The following is a 19,374-nucleotide window of genomic DNA, read 5'->3' on the forward strand; positions in this document are numbered from 1 at the left end:
GGGGAGGGAATGGATGTGACGAGGGGCAAACAGTCGCATGGAGGAAGGTGTATGAATAAAGACAGTGTTGTAACAGCTCCTTTGTTCGCCCCTTATTACAATAAGGTGCAGTGTGGGAGGTGATATATTATGCTGGACATGTTTCCTACTGTTAGATGAGACACTTACCCGAACCCAGCATGGTTGTCATTCATTACCCAGCTCTCCTGCTTCTTTTCTCTTGCTGGCTTCTCCTCTAGTCGCCATAGACATTGAAGAGGAACTCAGCTCTCTTCTTGTTCCTTTGTAGGTTTTGACAGACTCCTGGAGTGAGGACTACAATAGTTTTACAAATACAAAAAAGGTAGCAGGCGCCCCTCTCTCGAAAGAACAAGGCATGATAACCTGTTCAGTGGTTATTAACCACATTGAGAGTTTGCAGCCATTGCTTTTTGCTCACTGTACCTTCACAGAAGGGAAATATCCATTTGCATATCAGTCTTTGTCCCGCCCACATGGGCAGTCCAGCACCGAAATGCTATGGCAATTCCTCTCTGAACAAGAGTACCATCAGCAACCCCATACACGTGTTTCAGCCTTGTTGGGCATCATCAGTGAGGTGAAGCTGAGCCTCTCTAAGCACAGTGAGCAGGGAGTCCACGTCTGGTTGCCCCCAGGTAACCTAGGGTGACCAACCCCAAGTTCCTTTCAAAAATACAAAAAAGGTAGCAGGCGCCCCTCTCTCGAAAGAACAAGGCATGATAACCTGTTCAGTGGTTATTAACCACATTGAGAGTTCGCAGCCATTGCTTTTTGCTCACTGTACCTTCACAGATGGGAAATATCCATTTGCATATCAGTCTTTGTCCCACCCACAAGGGCAGTCCAGCACCGAAATGCTATGGCAATTCCTCTCTGAACAAGAGTACCATCAGCAACCCCATACACATGTTTCAGCTTTGTTGGGCATCATCAATAGTTTTACAATTAGAGATACAAGTGTGCGCAACAGAATGGGAGACGATGTTCGAGTGTTATGTACATATTTTATGATAATGTATTCTTTAAAAATCTTGCATTATTTTTGCATATAGTTTTACTTTTGTGAAGTCTTTTTCTAATTTCATACCTGCCTTACCTTTACTTAGTAGCTCTTTACGAATTCAGCATTCTTCCAAAGAACATGACAACATGCAGGGATTACTGTTACCAATTCTATTAATATTATGCAGCCGTGCTCAACAACATGTTTGCTGCCACAAACGCAGAAACAGAAATGTGTTGCTATGCAAACTATAAAAGACGGCATGTGGTAAACACGATACATTACTGGATGTGTGCAGTACATGCATTGAAAAAAAGAAAATGATGCATCTAGAATCCAGTACGATCCACCCAACAGTAATGCCAGGTGCAAGCAGGGGTTCTCAGACAGGCAGCGAGAGCTTTGTGAAACGCACTGACTAGAAATGGAATGTCTTGGCAGAGGAACCGGCAGAGGGGGTTCCATAACACATTGACTAACACCTTGGCAACAATAATCTTCTCACAAGAAGACAATCTTGGCTCCTCCTTAACATCTCGGTCCACACACCATGCACTGCCCACCCTTCCTGAGGCTCAGTGATCTGCTCCCCACTGTCTTCCGCCCATGCTGCCAATTGCCCACCCTCCCCTATTGCTACCCACACGTTTTGTCTCTGCTCCCCTCACTGTGTTCTTCCTCCTATGATTGTAAAGTGCTACTGTTGCAGCCTACAGTTTGGGCATTTGTGTAGGCATGAGAAAGGCACTTGCCAGGCACAGGTATGATGGTATTAACTGGCCATTGATGGTAACCGGTGCCAAATGGTGCAAGTACCTTGGCATATAATAGTAGAACCTGGGAAAATGCCTAATACCTATACACAAGCCAAAACTGTTGGTTTTGCCAAAGCTTTGAAGGACACATAGAGTGCTTATACATTGAGTGGCCGAAGGCACACTTGTTTAAGACATGTTTACAACTGCAATTAAGTAATTTACTCCCAGAAAACTGATATAAAAAAACCAATGCAGGCGCTTCACGTGCAAAGTTTCATGGTAAGGCTTGAATAAAGCAAGCTCAAAGAGTTCCCATGGTGAGGTGATTTGGGCAGCCAGGGGCAAGAACGGGGTGGGAATGGCCATAGGGATTAGCATGGCCATGGATAGTCAATGGGTGGCGTGAAGACATCATGAAGTAAGACACAGACAACAGACTTAAAGTTCAAACAAAAGGTGTTCATTAACTTAAAGGTCAGGACGGTTGCAGGCCTAACTTGCCTTATGCTAATGTGGGATTTTCCTACCTGAACAAAACTAGGGAAAGTCTGAGTCGAAGAGTTCAACTTAAAAGTCTGCCTGTGTCCAAAACCTATCCTTGCCCTCAAAACTAAAGCTAAACAATGTGCAGGGATCTCAATAATAAAAGTAATGATGATCAACATAAAGTTCTGAGCTTCCTCCAGTTCGTAGCTTCTTCTCCAGCTCCCCCTTACCCAAGTTCCAAGCAACAAAGTTCAAAGTTAAAAAGGTATTTAGGCTTCATTCTCAAGACAAGGCTCACAATTCCTTGACTCTCAGGGTGTCCTTTCCCAAGACTTTAGTTTACACAAGGTCTTTGGATTCACACAGTTCCAGGCTCACTGGCCTAGGAGCAGTTGTCAGACTGCAAGGTCCACCCATCACAGGTCGCTCAACCAGGATCACTAAGTTGCACAGCCCACACAGGTTTTCCAGGCTTGTTCCTGTGTACAGAGTTGTGTTCTTGTAGTCTCTCTTGGTTGACCTCTTGGCTTATCTACAATATGCACACTCCTTTGCCTTCTCCTTATTAGACTCTTGGCTCTACCCCAAAGTGTCACACACTTCTTGCCAGTATTTTCACTATTTCACACTTGTAATCGTTCTTATGTGCTGTTTTGCCATGAGCACTTTCTCTTTGGCTGTCCTCTTCATTGCCCATATTCAGTTACATATTCACTAAGTGAAATTTCAAGGTTTCATTCAGTTCAACACCCAACAAATAATTGCTTGACTTATTTTCAAGATATCATTTAATTTGATAGTCAATGGACATTCTTTATGCTTGATTTAAATTTTTCTTTCACTTTGGCTTTCGTATTCAATATGCACTTGGTATGGTTAATTTCAAGTTGTTATTCAGTTCGGTATTCAATAAGTATTCATTGTGCTTATTTGTCCGTGCAGTTCGGTAATTGGAAAGTATTAATTCCCCACTTGCAGCCAGTTTAGGAATGCACTGGTTATAGAGTGCCTCTCACTGACACTCACCGGTATTCGGCTTTGTTCCCAAATGGCTCCCGCTGGTTCTTGCTTCTTTGCAGGTCAGCTGACCAGCTCCTGCAAGCTCTTCTGCACAGTTTCACAACACAGAGGCTCCCTCTCTGGGCTGATGGCTGGTGCCCTGGCTCCTCCACAGGTGCCACCACAGCTGCCTCCTCCTGGAAAGTGTCCCTTGCTGGTCTCTTTCCAAAAGGCTTCCCTGTTTTTCTGTGTATCATTTTCTGGCTCTCATTTTATACACCTGCAACCACCGAACAGGTTACAGGTGTGGACCCTTCATTGGGTTTGCCTGACTGTGATTATGGGGACATGCCTGACTCTTAGCACATACTGCAGGCATTTTCCTCATCCCAGTACCAGAGTGGTGAAATTTAGGTGTAGTGGTCATTATACTAGTCTCCCCTTCTTCATCCCAGTACCTTTAACTGTTAAATGTGGGAACATTAAGGGAGAGGATTTGTAATACCCCATAAAGGTCAGGGAAGGTTAAATTGGCCATCAATAGGGAAAGGGGGATGCCATGTCTCGCCTGTGGGTGCCCCACACAAAATCGCTGAGGACCCTACACCCAGGTGATCATCCCTTGCTTCCCCAACCTCAGGCTCAGGATCCAGGAACAATGGCCTTTCCCTGGCCACCTGAACAAAGGATCCAGGGGGTGTAGGAGTGAGGGACCCTGAGGTTTCTCACAGTGGGCAAATACCCAAACAACACCAACAGGTTGTGGGCCCCTCATCATATGCCATTCCTCCATATCTATACTATCGTTTTGGCTTATAGGTGTCACAGGCGACACCTAATGGCCGAAACTAAAAAGGGGAAGTTAAGCAATGGATGGTAGGAATGCATTTAGAGGTAGTGTCAGGGGATTTCAGCGAAGCATAAGCAGGAGAGTCTGTTATGAAAGTTGGGTGTGTGCTTCCCCTGCTGATGCAACCTAGCGAGAAGGAGGCAGCATTTCTACTGGACCCCAGTGACCGCATGGGATTTTCCAGCCTAGATGTTGTAGCTGAGTTGTTAATTTCTGGAGGTCATTAAGGAAATATAGCATAACGATGCTCTGCATGTGTAACCAAAGTATGTGTCTTCAACTGTGTGCAAGACCACATGCTATGTATAAAGTGACATACTCATCTCTTTTAAGATGGTCCATGATATTAACACCTCTGCCAGAGACGTATTTATCTATTGCCTGAAGAAACATGACCATTTACTATTCTGATCTCCTCAAGCCCTCTACATGTTCACAACATATACTCCAGCCATGGAAGGCACATAGAACACATGCTTCAAAGAGGCTCTCCAAATGACCTATTATGCTCAGCATTTGCATTTCCATTTGCCTGAACCAGGAAAAAGCTGTGCTAGTGGTGGTGTCAAGTCCACAGACACCACTTCATTGGAACATCACATGCAAGATGCTAATTTACAGGAGTCAGCCAATAGCACAGATGGTGATGACATGGACATGGTGCATAAGCACCCTCCACCTCAGCAGAGTCACACCACATGCTCTGCAATGACTGTGGGCCATGAAGGCACTGTAAGGTGTCCAAAGGGATATTATATGGAAACAGTTGGTGACCGTAAAGTACTTTGCCCTACCAGTGAAAATTCGTCAGGAGGCACAGACCATTTCCAAATTGATAGGAAGGCTGGGAATGGGAATAATGTCCTGTGCAGGGCAGTCAAATGAATAGCTGCTGAAAATGCCACACAGAGCAAAAGAAGTTGAGAGGCCATGGGGGAGACAAGATGGGCTAGTGCCATCATGCACTGGACCTCAGAATCCCTGGTGAATACAACCTCTCATTTTGTTTTGTGGTTCAAAAGGAGACAGAGTGCCTCACTTACTGCCATGTCCTCTTTTGTCTCCCCAGTAGACAGCAGTCCAAGGAGAGTTCAGCGAGGGCTGGTGACATCCCTCTCCCACTGCAAGTGACTGCATCTAAGGGTCCACTAAGAAAGTAACCTTGGAGGCTGTGATAGGTGTTGGGTAAAGGATGGTTTGGGGGCACGTTGTGCGTTATGGATGTGTGGTTAGGGTGATTGTGGGGGGGTTGGTTTGTGATATGAGTTGGATTAGGCATAAGGGGAGGGAGGAGATAAGAGGTATGTGGGTGTCTTGGGTTAGGGTGTTCTGGAAGTTCGAGTGCGAAGTATATGGAGGGGGCAGATGTGCGTGGCAGCCTGAGGGGAGGGGTACTGACAGTCTGAGTCAGGATTTGAAAATTACGTCATGAGTAGAGGAGTAAAGAGAGATACAATGCATGAAGTGGGAGTGTTTGTATTTATATTTGTTTATTTTTATTGTATTGGTTTATTTGTATTGGGCACCCTGCCCACGGGCATTTGGGCGCATTTCTTTACATGTTTAAAGGTTAATTTACAAGTTAACAATCATAAGTTACAAGTCTTAATGTACAGTTACAGAGTAGCATCAAAGTAGTGGAATAGCTACAAACATATATTGCAAAGCTATCCTGCTATACAAGTCTGCTCAATGAAGGCAATATTGTAAAATGGTATTTACATACGATCGTAGGATGTGGCAAGGTCTTGCTCAGTGAGCCAAGATTTGGCTCCATTCTTAAATAGTGAGTAACAGGTTTCAGTTCTGAGAAGATTTGGGAGTGTATTCCACAGTTTCGATGCAAGAACTGGGAAACTCGACCCTCCTGCATTTTGTAATTTGAATCTAGGAATAGTAAGTGAGTGAAATTGTGCCGATCTTAGTGGTCTGATGGCGGTGTGTACAGTGAGGCGATTTGCCAAGTAATCTGGTTCTTGTTTGGTTAGACACTTATGTGTCAGAGCGAGGGTTTTGAGTGAGATTCTGAGTGACCCTGGGAGCCAGTGGAGGTTCCGTCTGGTGTCAGATATGTGCCTTTTTCTGGGGAAATTGAGGGCTGCTCTAATAGCGTTGTTCTCTGTTACTTGAAGCTTGTTGATGTTCTTTTTGCTAGTCCCCAGGTAAAGAGCATTGCAATAGTCAATTTTGGACATCACAAGAGTTCTTGACAGGGTGATGCAGTTAGAGGTGGTGATGAAAGGTCTGCAGGCTGTAAGTTTACACGTATAAGCTGATGCAGAGACTACCAAGTTAATTTGTTTCGTCAGAGAGAGGGTGGAAACCAGGATGGAATCCCAGTGTTTTGGTGTTGTTTGTCACCTTAATGGGAATCCCGTCAATAACAAAGACTTTGAAGGAGGAATCCAGTTTATTAAGTCTGAAGGGAGAGCCTAGGATAAGTAACTCAAGTCTTATCGTCATTTAAACATAAACCATGAAGTGCCATCCAGGCTTGGATGAATGAATAGATCTCGTTGAGCAACTTTAAGTCAGTTGTGTAAACACCAGTGATTGGAATGAGTATCTTGGTGTCGTCCGCGCAATTAGTGTAGGTGACACCCAGATAGACGAGACTATCAAATAGGGGTTTGGTGAACACGTTGTATAACTTGGGGGATACACACGACCCCTGTGGGACCCTACAGGTGACGGGAGAGGGCTCAGAGGAGGCAGATGGAGAGAAGACATGCATAGTTCTGTTTGCAAGGAAAGATTTAATCCAAGCGGTGGCCTCGTCTGAAAAGTGAGCAGAGGTTTTCAGGTGATGGCAGAGTATTTGATGATCGACCAGGTCGAATGCTGCCAAAAGGTCAAGTAATAATAGTAGAGCTAACTTGCCTTTGTCTTTAATATCCTGAATTTGTGTAGTTAGGTCAATGAGGGCAGTCTCAGTGCCATGTTTCGGGTGGAAGCCTGATTGCCGGAGGCCAAGGAGTCTGTTAGATTCAAGGTATGCTTGAATTTGTAAATAGGTTGCTCAGTCTAATATTTTCAGGAGGAAAGGCACTGTAGTAATCGGTCTGTAGTTTGATGGGTTGCTGGGGTCTAAGCTAGGTTTTTTAATGAGTGGGACGACCCAAGCATCCTTGAGGTTATCTGGGACCGTACCTGCTTTAAATGATGCTTTGATGAAGGTGGTGATGAAAGGGGCTAAGTCATGGGCAACTTCCTTGATTATAGGAGTAGGGCAAGAGTCGCCTTGGCAGTTTGAGGGTTTGAGTTTTTGAATGATGTTTTCCACCTCCCAGATAGTTAGGGGTGAGAATGGTTTGCACGGGTTCTGGCGAGCCAGGTGGTTGAGATTAGGTACTGTAGAAAGGGGATCTGTTAGTAAACTACATTTTTTGTTATTGATTTTGATCTTCAATGTAGTTATTTTGTCCATAAGTGCTTTTTGTATACTGGTACACCAAGCAGCATTGGTGATGTACCTGTCTGTGGGGGTTATGGGAGACTCAAGTTCTTTAAGGATCTTCAAGAGCTCTTTTGTGTTTGATTCTGCCTGAAGGATTCGCTTATTGTAGGTATGCTTTTATGCTGTGAGAATTGCTTCCTTGTAATTCACTGAAGCAGAGATCAGAGTAATTTTGTTTGTGTCAGTTGGATGGCTTTTCCAATGTGACTCTGCCTTTCTTTTAGTTTTGCGTAGGTCTCTCAACTGCGGTGTGAACCATGAGTTAAGGTGCGCTCTCTGTTTAGGTTTGCGCAGTTTTAACGGTGCTATGGAATTTAGAGCTTTTAGTATAGTTTGGTTGTATGTATCTACCAGGACCGTTGGGTCTGAACAAGATACTGAAGCTTTGCTGAGAAGGGGGAGGATGAGCGGTAACAGTCTCTCTTTAGTAATATCTTTCTTGTTCTGGGTATGAATAGGGGGCGCAATACTAGGTTTAAGATTTAGGGGGGATGCTTTGACTGTGAATGTTATCTTATGATGATCGGTCCAAATGTATGGAGTGACTGATAACAAATTGATGCTACAGTTGGATTCAGCAAGCCAATCAAGGGTTCTCCCTTTGATATGTATAGGCTCATGAATATGATGATTGAAACCTAAGTTGGTCAAAGGAGAGGCAAGGTCCTGGGCTATTGTGTCATTAGAGTCTTGGAAACCAAGATTGAGGTCGCTGAGTAATATCATTTTTGAATTGGTCTTAGTATTAACAGTGAGAAGGGTGGAGATATCCTCAGCGATGGAGGAGATAGGTCCGGGTGGTCGATATATGAGGTGCATTGTAGCAGTATGGGTAGACGATAAGGCTAACTTCACCGATAGTAGTTCGGCGGAGGGAATCTGATCATTCGGGATAAGTCTAATTTCTAATGCATTTTTGAATATGATGGCTAATCCTCCTCCTTTTGATTGGTTGGTCTCTCTGTCATTTCTGATAATCACATAGCTTTCAGGTAAGGCCAGGGCTAAGGAAGGTCCCGAGGCTTCGTGCAGCCAAGTTTCAGTGACTGCTTAGAAATCAAGATCCTCTGTTACAATGAAGTTGGCAATGTCAAGAGCATGCACTGGGAGGGATCTGGCGTTGATCAAGGCCCCTCTGGGTAAGATAGTTTTTTCTAATGGTGTCTGTTTGGGAAGGGTAACTGGTGAGCTATTGACTGGGGTGTTAGTGTAGTCGATACTGTTGGAAGTAAAGGTAGGTATTGTGGTTTTACTATTAGTGGCAGGCAAAGGAGGATTTTTTTTACAGAATCTGGAGCTGAGTCTGTGGTTCCTAAGAGTGAGAGAGCATGGTTGGTTGGGTGTGGGTTTGCGCGCATAATGTTCAAGCCACAGCGCTGGTGCATTCAAATATGGGTTAATGCTAGGCATAGTGTGATTTGGCTTCAATCTAAAAGAGGATACTGTGTGATATGAGATATTGTTTTGATCATGTGAAGAGTGATAAATACAATCACAATTGTTGTGCCTAATATGGCTAGTTTGAGTAGAACGTAGTGTGTGGGCAATTTTTGGGTGTATAAGGGGAGAGTTAATGCTAGGAGTATTGGATACTGTCGTTACCATGGACAAGAGAAGTACCACACAAAGGTGATGGACCCAGTACATCTTAAGATGAATGCATGCCTCAAGATAGGCCTAAGGAGAAATGGCATCGGTCAGAACCCCTATTGGTGAACATGACTGAACACTTTATACAGCATTGTACATTCGGTGAGAGGTGAAGTTTAGTCACAAAGAATTGTCTATCATACAACTGTAAATGATAAGCATGGCTAAGCAGATAATATCGCTAAATAGGAGGAATGCTAAATTCATATGATGGTGTCTCACGATAAACGCACTAAATGTAGAAATGGTTACTAGGATTAGAGGCAGTTTGAGTATGATGTTTACACAGGCAAGTGTTCATTTGTGTGGGTTACAGGCATAGTTGCCATGCGTGATGGAATGAAATAGGATGCCAAAGCAAGTGTGGCCTAACAACATGCAAATCACAAAGCAGTAATTTGTAATGGACTAATGCAAATGTGACTTAGCAACATAAAAATCACTAAAATCAGGAAGTCTGTTAATACCTGGTGCGATATATACACAATGCTTGTAGGCAGGCAGGTGTGAATAGTTTATGCGGCTGGAAACCTGCAGGTAATCAGGCTATACAGTGATTTGAATAGTTAGTGCTAAGCGGTAGAGGTCTTTTCCGGGGAGTCTCTGTTGCTGGGGTGCCGCAGCGTATGATGCTGATGTGCGCTATGCAATAGTATGCAAGCAAATGACCCAGATAGGTAATCTTAGAGTCTTGACCAAAATGAGATCATCAAGGGGAACTAGCAAGGATGTGCCTTAGCGCTTACCACAGATTTTCGGCAGAGCAGATTAATGCGCCCACGGCCGTGACTTGACAAGACAGGGCAAAGACCGGATCCTTAGTTGTGATCCTTCGTTTGTGGATCCGGCTGACGCCTTCCAGCGCGAGCATTAGCCGGAAATAGGCTGCAGGACGTGGAATGGGCAAATCAGCTGGCTTGTGTAGGTTGCTAGGTGACCCGGTTCCTCGGATCACCGTGCGGCCATCTTCGCTTGCACGTGGATTTTGCGTGCATTACACAGAGCGGCTAATTCATTAAGGAGTTTTAGTATGGGCAATAGAGGTGCAACCCCACTTGATGTGCGTAGGGTGCAAATAGGTGTTCAGACTTTGGGTGGATTTCAATACAAGTAGGAGGAATTTTAAGAGGGCACATGGTTCCATTGAGAGACGACAATGGGTAGAATGAGGAATGCAAATTGTTGTTTATGGTGTGGATTGAATAGATGACCACTTTATTGAGTGGGCACAAGAGTAGAAAGGAAGGTATATGAGGAGGTTAGAACAGTAGTCAAGTCCTCTGAGACTTTAAGGTTTATTGACACCATGAAGCGCTTTCACTTATAGAACTATATAAGTCCAGCAAAATACAAATGCAAATAGGATAGTTGAGATGGCAATGTATTTTGTGTAAAATAGATCACGTTTATGATGACACTTGCGCCATTATATATATTACATTCTTGAAGCCTTCGTTCTCCATTGGAGAGGGCCACATGTTGCAAACCATGGGGTGTTGGCTGAAGCTATATGTTGGAAACAAAGATGGGAGGGGAAATCGAATGGGGAGTGGGAGGCTTGCAGGTCAATTTCTTCTTTCTTGAAATTGTTGAACATAGAGGATTGAAGTATTGTGCAGTGAGAAATGAACAATATTCAGTAGGAAATACCGGGTAAGATGGAGAAAACTATTAATGATTTGAGACTTAACATATTTGTAAGAGAAGCTGAAAGAAGTGATTCGTATAAAAAGGAGAGGTAGTTAGTTAGCTTATTGGGGGTCATATGATATGTATTTTCTAATGGTATTTTGCAGAAGGTGGGAACGATTATTGTGGCAAGGTAGAAGCCAATGAATGGGGAAGTGAAATGGCACATGGGAGGTGATAAGTTTATATGTTCAAAGGTATGAATGTGCTAACAGGATCAGAAGATGGGTTGGCAAGCCATAGAATGGGTTCCAACTGTTCTGAAGGTGCAATGTGAGAGAATTATTGCAATGTGAGAGAATTATTGCAATGAAGGAATAGCTGTGGAAGGGGTTAGTGGAGTGCTTGAGGCAGGAGTAGGGAGAGGAGGGCAGGCAAGATAAGTCTTATTTTGGATATTTTGTAAGCAAAGTAAGAAATGTGAGCATCAAAGAAAGATGAGATTGGTGTAATAACATCACTTTGTTGAGTCAAAGTCTGACAACAGAACATTGGGAGATTGCTTGTAAGATCCAAGGAGAGAAGGAGAGCAAGACATTTGCTTACGTTGTAGGAGGAGTCACATGGTTAGCCTCAGCTGGTGGATGTAACATCAGCGAAGGTCAAAATGGGTGAAAGATGATAATGTTGCACAAAAGTAGAGGGTATACAGAGATGAAGTCCATGAAGATTTGTTCATGGACTTCATGGGTGGTGCAGGGTGAGGACATAACTTGTATAGATGTGCTGCCTTTGGGGAAGAAGGAAGCACACATGTCAAGTTTGAATTTGCACTTAGTGAAAGGGATTCTAACACCAGGCACAGGAAATTGTAAACACATATGTATATGTATATGGGGAGGCAGGCACTGGAGGGAGAAGAGTCATTGGATGGAAGTACAGAGTTTATGGATGAAGAGAGAAAGATGATTGTAAATGGGTTGGTTTTGCAGTGTTCTCATGGGCAATTAGAGAGTGTTCAGAGAGGAGTGAGTGCAGCTCATGACACTGAGCACTGGAGATGTGTGCATGGTTGAAATTTCCCATGAGGAGAATAGATTCACAAATTATGAGGATGACACACAGTGTGTCATCCCCCTATCAGGAGATTATGAGCAGAATACAAATAGGGTGAATAAAGTCTATGATATAATTCATGTCTAGATGATGGAGAATAGTCTTGCCTTGAATAAGGAAAAAACTGAACTGATGGTTGTAGCAACTGCTCACAACATTTTAAAACTAGGAACTGACTACACAACATTTCAGGTGACATGATGTGACAGGCAAATGCTGAGGTGTGCTCACGGGTGCCTTTCATTCAACGAGGTCTGACATGGCGGAAAGAAAGGCACCCGCGAGCACAGCATGTCGATGCACAGGCACCGCTATAAACGGTGCCTGTGCCTCCAGCTTCCCCATTCCCATTGAGCCCCATGGTGCTCAATGGGAATGGGAAGAATTGTTTCCGGCGCCCAGCAATGGGCAAATACCGGGTCGGGCAAGGCTATAATGACCCGGTAAATGCCCATTTGTGGGTGCCGGAAAAAAATGAATACCGGCGGCAGCCTCGTAATAAGGCCCAGAATATGCTAGACTACCGGTGGTTCAAAATGGTGCTGTGAGGGTGATTGCTGGTCTTGGAAGGAGAGGTCAAGTAACTAAAGCTAGACAGGAACTCCATCGGTTGCCAATTGAAGCCAGGATTGAGTTTTGTCTCCTGGTAATTTCGCATAAATGGCAAGATGGTATGAGTTCTACCTATCTGAGTGAGGCACTGTTTGATGAAGTGAATATTAGAACACTTAGGCCCAATAATACACATCAGCTGAAGGAGCCTAGATGTAAGCATACACAAGTTACTAAGTGTGCCTTCTTTGATGCAGCTCCCAAAGTGTGGAATGCTATTTCACCAGCTCTTACAGAGGTAAAGGTCACAGAATTGTTTAAGAAGAAGATAAAGACTTTGCTCTTCAAATAAGGCTTCCCACTCTAAACTTGGTTTCACCTGCTATGTCTAAATTGGATCTCTTTAGGCTGTGTTTGTTTAGCGCCCATACACCTCCAGGTGCGTAGGTGGGTGGTGCAAATCTATAAAGTAAAGTAAATTTACAAAAGGAAGGGGAAAGGTCCCCTCAAGAATGATTTGAGTAAAATGGGAAACGTGAGTATTCTGAGTGGTTAGAACATTTGGAGAAACAATGGCAGACCCCTGAAGGGAATCACTGGGAAGGTCTATGTGACAGGTTTGGAGAGGACCACAGTGTGCAATGCGGAATGTGGCTATCTATTTCGTGGAAGTGCAATGCATGATGGGTTTGGGATGGAGTGGGGTTGTGATCTGCAAATGTTTAAGAAGAGGTTAGTCCCTGTTAGATACTAAATAGTGTTAAAAAAACATTCAAGGTTTTCTTTTTATTTATAATTAATAGAAGACAATGTGGGATTTGGTTCACCAAATAAAATATATCCTTAATTTATTGTAAATTGGTTAAAACAAATACATGTCAACTTAAACAATTTTTCAAATCAAAAAACCTGATGTCAGACACTTTGTGATTAGACCTTGAATCAACTTAGAATACGTTCCTATCATGCTCTTGAAGTCCCTCTCCAAACATTTGCAATGCATCAAGATTCAAAAACCTAAGAAACCGAATATCGGGAAGGGCTATTGATTATGGCTATGAGTGTTGTGGTAAAGGGCAGTGATGTTACTAACATTCTAGGTGGAATGTTGATGTGGTGATGTCACTGGGATTCTAGATGGAATGTTGGTGTAGGTTTGGTATGCAAGGTTCTACTGATGGCAGTTGGACATAAGATTCTGGACCAGATGGATGTCCCAGTGCTTTCTCTACTTATGAACTTAAAGAATAAACATACATGTAAAATAATTACCTTCTGGAGTTACATGATTGAGAAGGAGGCTTAGATTATATCACTGGCGACGAGGAAGGTCCTGCTGGGAAGGGGCAGTCGGTGAGGAGCGCTGCCTTCCAGGGTGACATCCATCTAGCAACAAGGAGCTGCAGGCCGGGCGGTGCAGTGGGGTCCAATACAGTGGTCCAGGTCGGGGACCCGGAGGGTCCAGAGTCCAGGCGGTGCCAGGGGAGGTGGCCCAGCGCCTGGAAGGTCCGGATTCCAGCCGGCGCCCGGGCTGAGGTGGCCCAGAGTCCAGGCAGTGCCAGGAGAGGTCACTGGCGACGAGGATGGAACTGCTGGGAAGGGGCAGTAAGTGAGAGGCACTGCCTTCCAGGGTGACATCCATCCAGCATCAAGGAGCTGCAGGCTGGGCGACGAGGTTCGGGGCTGCAGCGCAGGGGGCAGCACAGCTGGAGAAGACACTGCCTCCAGTTCAAGATCCCACCCGGCGGGGCTCTGACCAGAGAGGAGGACTGTTGCTGGTCCGGACGCTTCTTGGACTGTTCGGGTCTTGGTCCCTCTCTTTGTTTGCTGAAGTATCAGCGTTGGTTTTGGTGCTGGTTGGTAGACTCCTGTCATCCGCAGCGTGGGACGTTGTCCAGTGCCCCGGGTCCGGTGTGGGTGGTCTGGTCCTGCTGGTAAGCCCGGTGATTCGCAGCAGGGGTGCTGTGTGCCCCTGGGTCCGGAGCCGGAAGTGCACTGGTGGATGTGGAACTTGGTGAGCTGAGGCGGGCCGAAATACTCTGGCCCCGCGCAATCTTCCGTGGCAGGATTTTGGGGCGGGTCCCCCCCCCGACCAGAGGAGGTGAGCTGCTGAATTTTGGAGTGCCGAGGGTTACAGCTCCTGTAAACAGAGTGTTTCCGATCGCGTTTTGAGGACTTTCTTGGCGTCAGAGTGTTAACTGCCCCTGCAGCCTGTAGGTGGCGCTGTGGTGCGCGCTCGTCAGCGAATGTCATGGCTGTACAAAAATGTCAGGAAGGGATGTTTCTTCCTGCGCAGCACGGCCTCAGAGAAGTGTCGGAACTACAACCTCTTTCTGTGATGCACGGCCTCAGAGAGATGTCGGAACTACAACCAAAACAATCGGAATTTCCTGCAGTCACACTTGATGGGGAGTGCGCATACCTGATGGTGTTTGGCAATAGTTCCAGGAAGAATTCCTCAGTGACAAACAGTCCGGGCAGGTATGAAATAAGCGACTTTTTGGCACAATTGGTGGGAATGGATGGCATTGAGGTGAGAACTCATTTATCACTGGAAATGGAGGGAAGCTTAATGATCGTGTCTGGATGTATGGACGCCTACAGTGAGTGCAATGGAAGGCGGTGGTTGCCACTTGCAGGTGATTTCACAAGAAGGCTGGCAAGGTGGCGGCCGCTGGATCCGGACCAGTGGGGAATAAGTAACGTGATGAGGGATTTGACAAGGCACAAAATAGAAGTATGTGTTTGGTGAGGCCGGTTTTATTTGGTTAATACTGTTGTATTTATGTTGTGGCCTCTGGGTTTAGTACAATTATGGTTTGGGTTCTGGGTTGATGTTAGCAGTTTATGGCCTGTCATTTATGTACTGATGTCGTGTTTATGTAAGTGGCCTGCCATTAGGACATGTTTTGGGGTCTTCACTATGGACTCGTGGGGGAGGGGTCCATGGGACATTGTAATGCTGTGTATGCAATGTTTTCTTGCAGGTTGGCTGAAATGGACATGTGGGTGGGGGTATGGTGCTGGGACTTTAGCGCCATGTCACTTTCATACATTTTTGCATTTACAATTACTGGCCATGCATTTTGTGTTTTGCATTTCAGGGACATGTTGGGGTTTGGCGCAGGGTTTTAGCGCCATGGACTTGATCGGGTTATCGCTTACTGTGGGTTTTACATGTTGTCCTGCAGTGTTATGTTTGTCGTGTTCGTAGGGGCATTACCCCAAGTTATGTGGGGATGATACCAGTACTTTTGCGGGCAGTGAGGTGCTTTCACTGTATGCACATGCTTGGATGGTGGCGCTGGTGCAAGAACTTTGGCGCCATTACGGTGCAAGAACTTTGTGTCATGACGTCTGTTGGTTGTTGTTTGTAGGGGCATGTCCCCTGGTTATGTGTGCATGCTGCCAGTGTTTTTAGGAACAGTAAGGTGCAGTCTAGTGGGCAGTTAGGTGCCACATAGCGGGTAGTTAGGTGCTACCTGGGTCATCTTTGGGGGCAGTGAGGTGCTGTCTGGGTCATTTTGGGGGCAGTGAGGTACTGTCTAGCGGGCAGTTAGGTGCTGTCTGGGTCAACATTGGGGGCAGTGAGGTGCTGTCCAGCGGGCAGTGAGGTGCTGTTTGGGTCATTTTTGGGGGCAGTTAGGTGCTGTCTAGTGGGCAGTGAGGTGCTGTCTGGTTGTTGTCACAATCTGGTAGGTGGGGTAGCGAGGTGTTGTGTTGGCTTTAGGTTATTGAGGTGCAGTCAGGTGTTTTAAGGGACTGTGAGGTGCAGTTTGGTGTGTTGGGGACAGTGAGGTGCTGTCTGGGTCATTTTTGGGGGCAGTTAGGTGCTGTCTAGTGGGCAGTGAGGTGCTGTCTGGTTGTTGTCAGGGGTAGTGAGGTGCTGTCTGGTTGTTTTTTGGGGCAGTGAGGTGTTGTCTGGTCGTTTTCGGGAGCAGTGAGGAGCTGCTGGTGTTGTGTGGACAGTGAGGTGCTGTCTGGTTGTTTGTAGGGACAGTGAGGTGCTGTCTGGTGTTATTAGGGATAGTGATGTGCTGACTGGTGTTTTAGGAACAGTGAGGTGATGTCTGGGTCATTTTTGGGGGCAGTGAGGTGCTGTCCATCAGGCAGTTATGTGCTGTCTGGGGTTTTTAGGGACAGTGTGGTGCTGTCTGGTTAGTTTCGGGTGTATTTTAGGACAGTTTAGTGAGGTGCTGTTTGGTTGGTTTCTGGTGTGTTTTGGGGGTTTTAGGGCACTGAGGTGGTGTTTGTTGGGACTGTGAGGTGCGGTCTGGTTGTGTTCTGGTGTTTTAGGGACAGTCAGGTGCTGTTTGGTTGTTTTAGGGGCAGTGAGGTGCTGTCTGGTCGTTTGTAGGGGCAGTTGGGAGCTGTCTGGTGTTGTTAGGGACTGTTAGATGCAGTCTGGTTGTCTAAGGGGCAGTGAGGTGCTGTTTGGTGTTTGTATGGATAGTGAGGTGTTGTCTGGATGCTGGCCACATGCTGGTAGGTGGGGTAGCGAGGTGTTGTGTTGGCTTTAGGTTATTGAGGTGCAGTCGGGTGTTTTAAGGGACTGTCAGGTGCAGTTTGGTGTGTTGGGGACAGTGAGGTGCTGTCTGGGTCATTTTTGGGGACAGTGAGGTGCTGTCTGGTTGTTGGTAGGGACTGTGAGGTGCAGTTAAGTGCTGTCTGTTGTTTTTGGGGCAGTGAGGTGCTGTCTGGTGTTTGTAGGGATAGTGAGGTGTTGTTTGGGTTGTTTTATGGTGTATTTAGGGACAGTGCGGTGCTGTTTGGTTGTTTTAGGGTCATATGCGAGTGTGCCCTGGTTGTTTTAGAGTTTAGTGAGGTGCTGTCTGGTTGTGTTCGGTGTGTTTTGGGTGTTTTAGGGTAGTGAGGTGGTGTTTGTAGGGACTGTGAGGTGAGGTCTGGTGTTTTTAGGGACAGTGAGGTGCAGCCTGGGTATTTAGGGACAGTGAGGTGCTGCCTGGGTCATTTTTGGGGGCAGTGAGGAGCTGTCCATCAGGGAGTTAGGTGCTATCTGGTGTTTTAGGGACAGTCAGGTGCTGTTTGGTTGTTTTAGGGGCAGTGAGGTGCTGTCTGGTCGTGTGTAGGGGCAGTTGGGAGCTGTCTGGTGTTGTTAGGGACTGTGAGGTGCAGTCTGGTTGTTTTTGGGGCAGTGAGGTGCTGTATGGGTCATTTTGGGGGGCAGTGAGGTGCTGTCTGGTTGTTTTAGGGGCAGTAAGGTGCTGCCTGGTGTTGTAGGGATAGTGAGGTGTTGTGGGTTGTTTTAGGGGCAGTGAGATGCTGCCTGGGTGTAGAGGGGGCAGTGAGATGCTGGCCACATGCTGTTAGGTGGGGTAGCAAGGTATATGCATTTTAGGACAGTCAGGTGTTGTTGGTTGTGGGTTGGGCAGCGAGGTGCTGTTGTTAATTTAAGGTTTATTTAGGTGCTGTCTAGGGCCTAGTTAGGGATTGTTAGTGTTGCTATGGCGGTACTAAGGGGTTTTTAGATGATATATGTTTTGGGTAAGGGCAGCTAGGTGCGGTCTGGTCATTCAAGGGGTAGCCAGATCCTGTGTCTAGGTTAAAGGGAAGCCAGATGATGTTTGGTCATAAGCTTTATTTTTGGGGTTCTGTTCTCCTTTGTTGTTATTCAGCTGGTTCATAGCGGTGCCTTCTGGCTTTGGGGAGGGCCTGTGGTTGAGTTCCAGCTGTGTGTGTGTGTGTGTGTGTTGTCAATTTTACAGAGTATGGGTTAGAATTGTGGTGTAGTACAAGGGCTCAGTTGGGAGCTGTTCGGAGATGGTATGAGCCATTTAGTTCGGAACATTTATTGGCGGTGTTCATCCATCCTCATGGTGGGTGATGTCATGGGGGTTGTGATGTGTCAGTGCAAGGGAGGGAGACATATGTCATGACATGTTCTGGGCCCGATTATGGCTATTAGTATTGGGTTGGTTAAGAGAGGGACATATATGTCATAATCTGTGTGGGATTGATTATTGCTAGGTGTGTTGTATTGGTTGAAGAGAAGGACATATGTCATAATCTGTGTGGATTGATTATGGCTATGAGTGTTGTGGTAAAGGGCAGTGATGTTACTAACATTCTAGGTGGAATGTTGATGTGGTGATGTCACTGGGATTCTAGATGGAATGTTGGTGTAGGTTTGGTATGCAAGGTTCTACTGATGGCAGTTGGACATAAGATTCTGGACCAGATGGATGTCCCAGTGCTTTCTCTACTTATGAACTTAAAGAATAAACATACATGTAAAATAATTACCTTCTGGAGTTACATGATTGAGAAGGAGGCTTAGATTATATCAGTCAGGCTACCCACCAAACATCTCTGCCACTTCTTTTCACTCTGTACAAATGTTAAGGAGTGAACATGATTCTTTAATTACTTCGGACAATAGATAAGTATGTGTTTCAAGGTTTTCAATTCATCTTGGCTTTCACAAAATCCATACTAACTTGAACACTCTGGAAGTGCATTTGTTCTTCTTAGTAACTCTCCCGTTGGGTACAGGTTCCATCGGAATCTGCTATGTTCCAATGCGGCAGAAGGCTGGGGAACATGTTTAGCTGGGGTGCTATTATACCAAGCCATTTGTGCTCCTGAATCAAGTGTTAAAGTGACTAAAAACTAAGACAAGCTTCCAGTGTTCCAATCCAATTATATCTACACAGGGTTGTTTTTACTTTGCCGGGATTACACTTTAAATTTTCGCAGTAGGTAGTGAGAGTGTTCAAAACGGGGTCCTGTCCAGTAAACATAGCAGTTGTCAAGTCACTGTATAGTGATGCATCCGGTTGGTTTAATATTCTATAATACAGTTGCATGTACTTGCGTTCAGCTCTAACAGCTC

Source organism: Ambystoma mexicanum, chromosome 10 (genome assembly GCF_040938575.1).
Source record: "Ambystoma mexicanum isolate Mex_15411 chromosome 10, UKY_AmexF1_1, whole genome shotgun sequence".
Lineage (NCBI taxonomy): Eukaryota > Metazoa > Chordata > Amphibia > Caudata > Ambystomatidae > Ambystoma > Ambystoma mexicanum.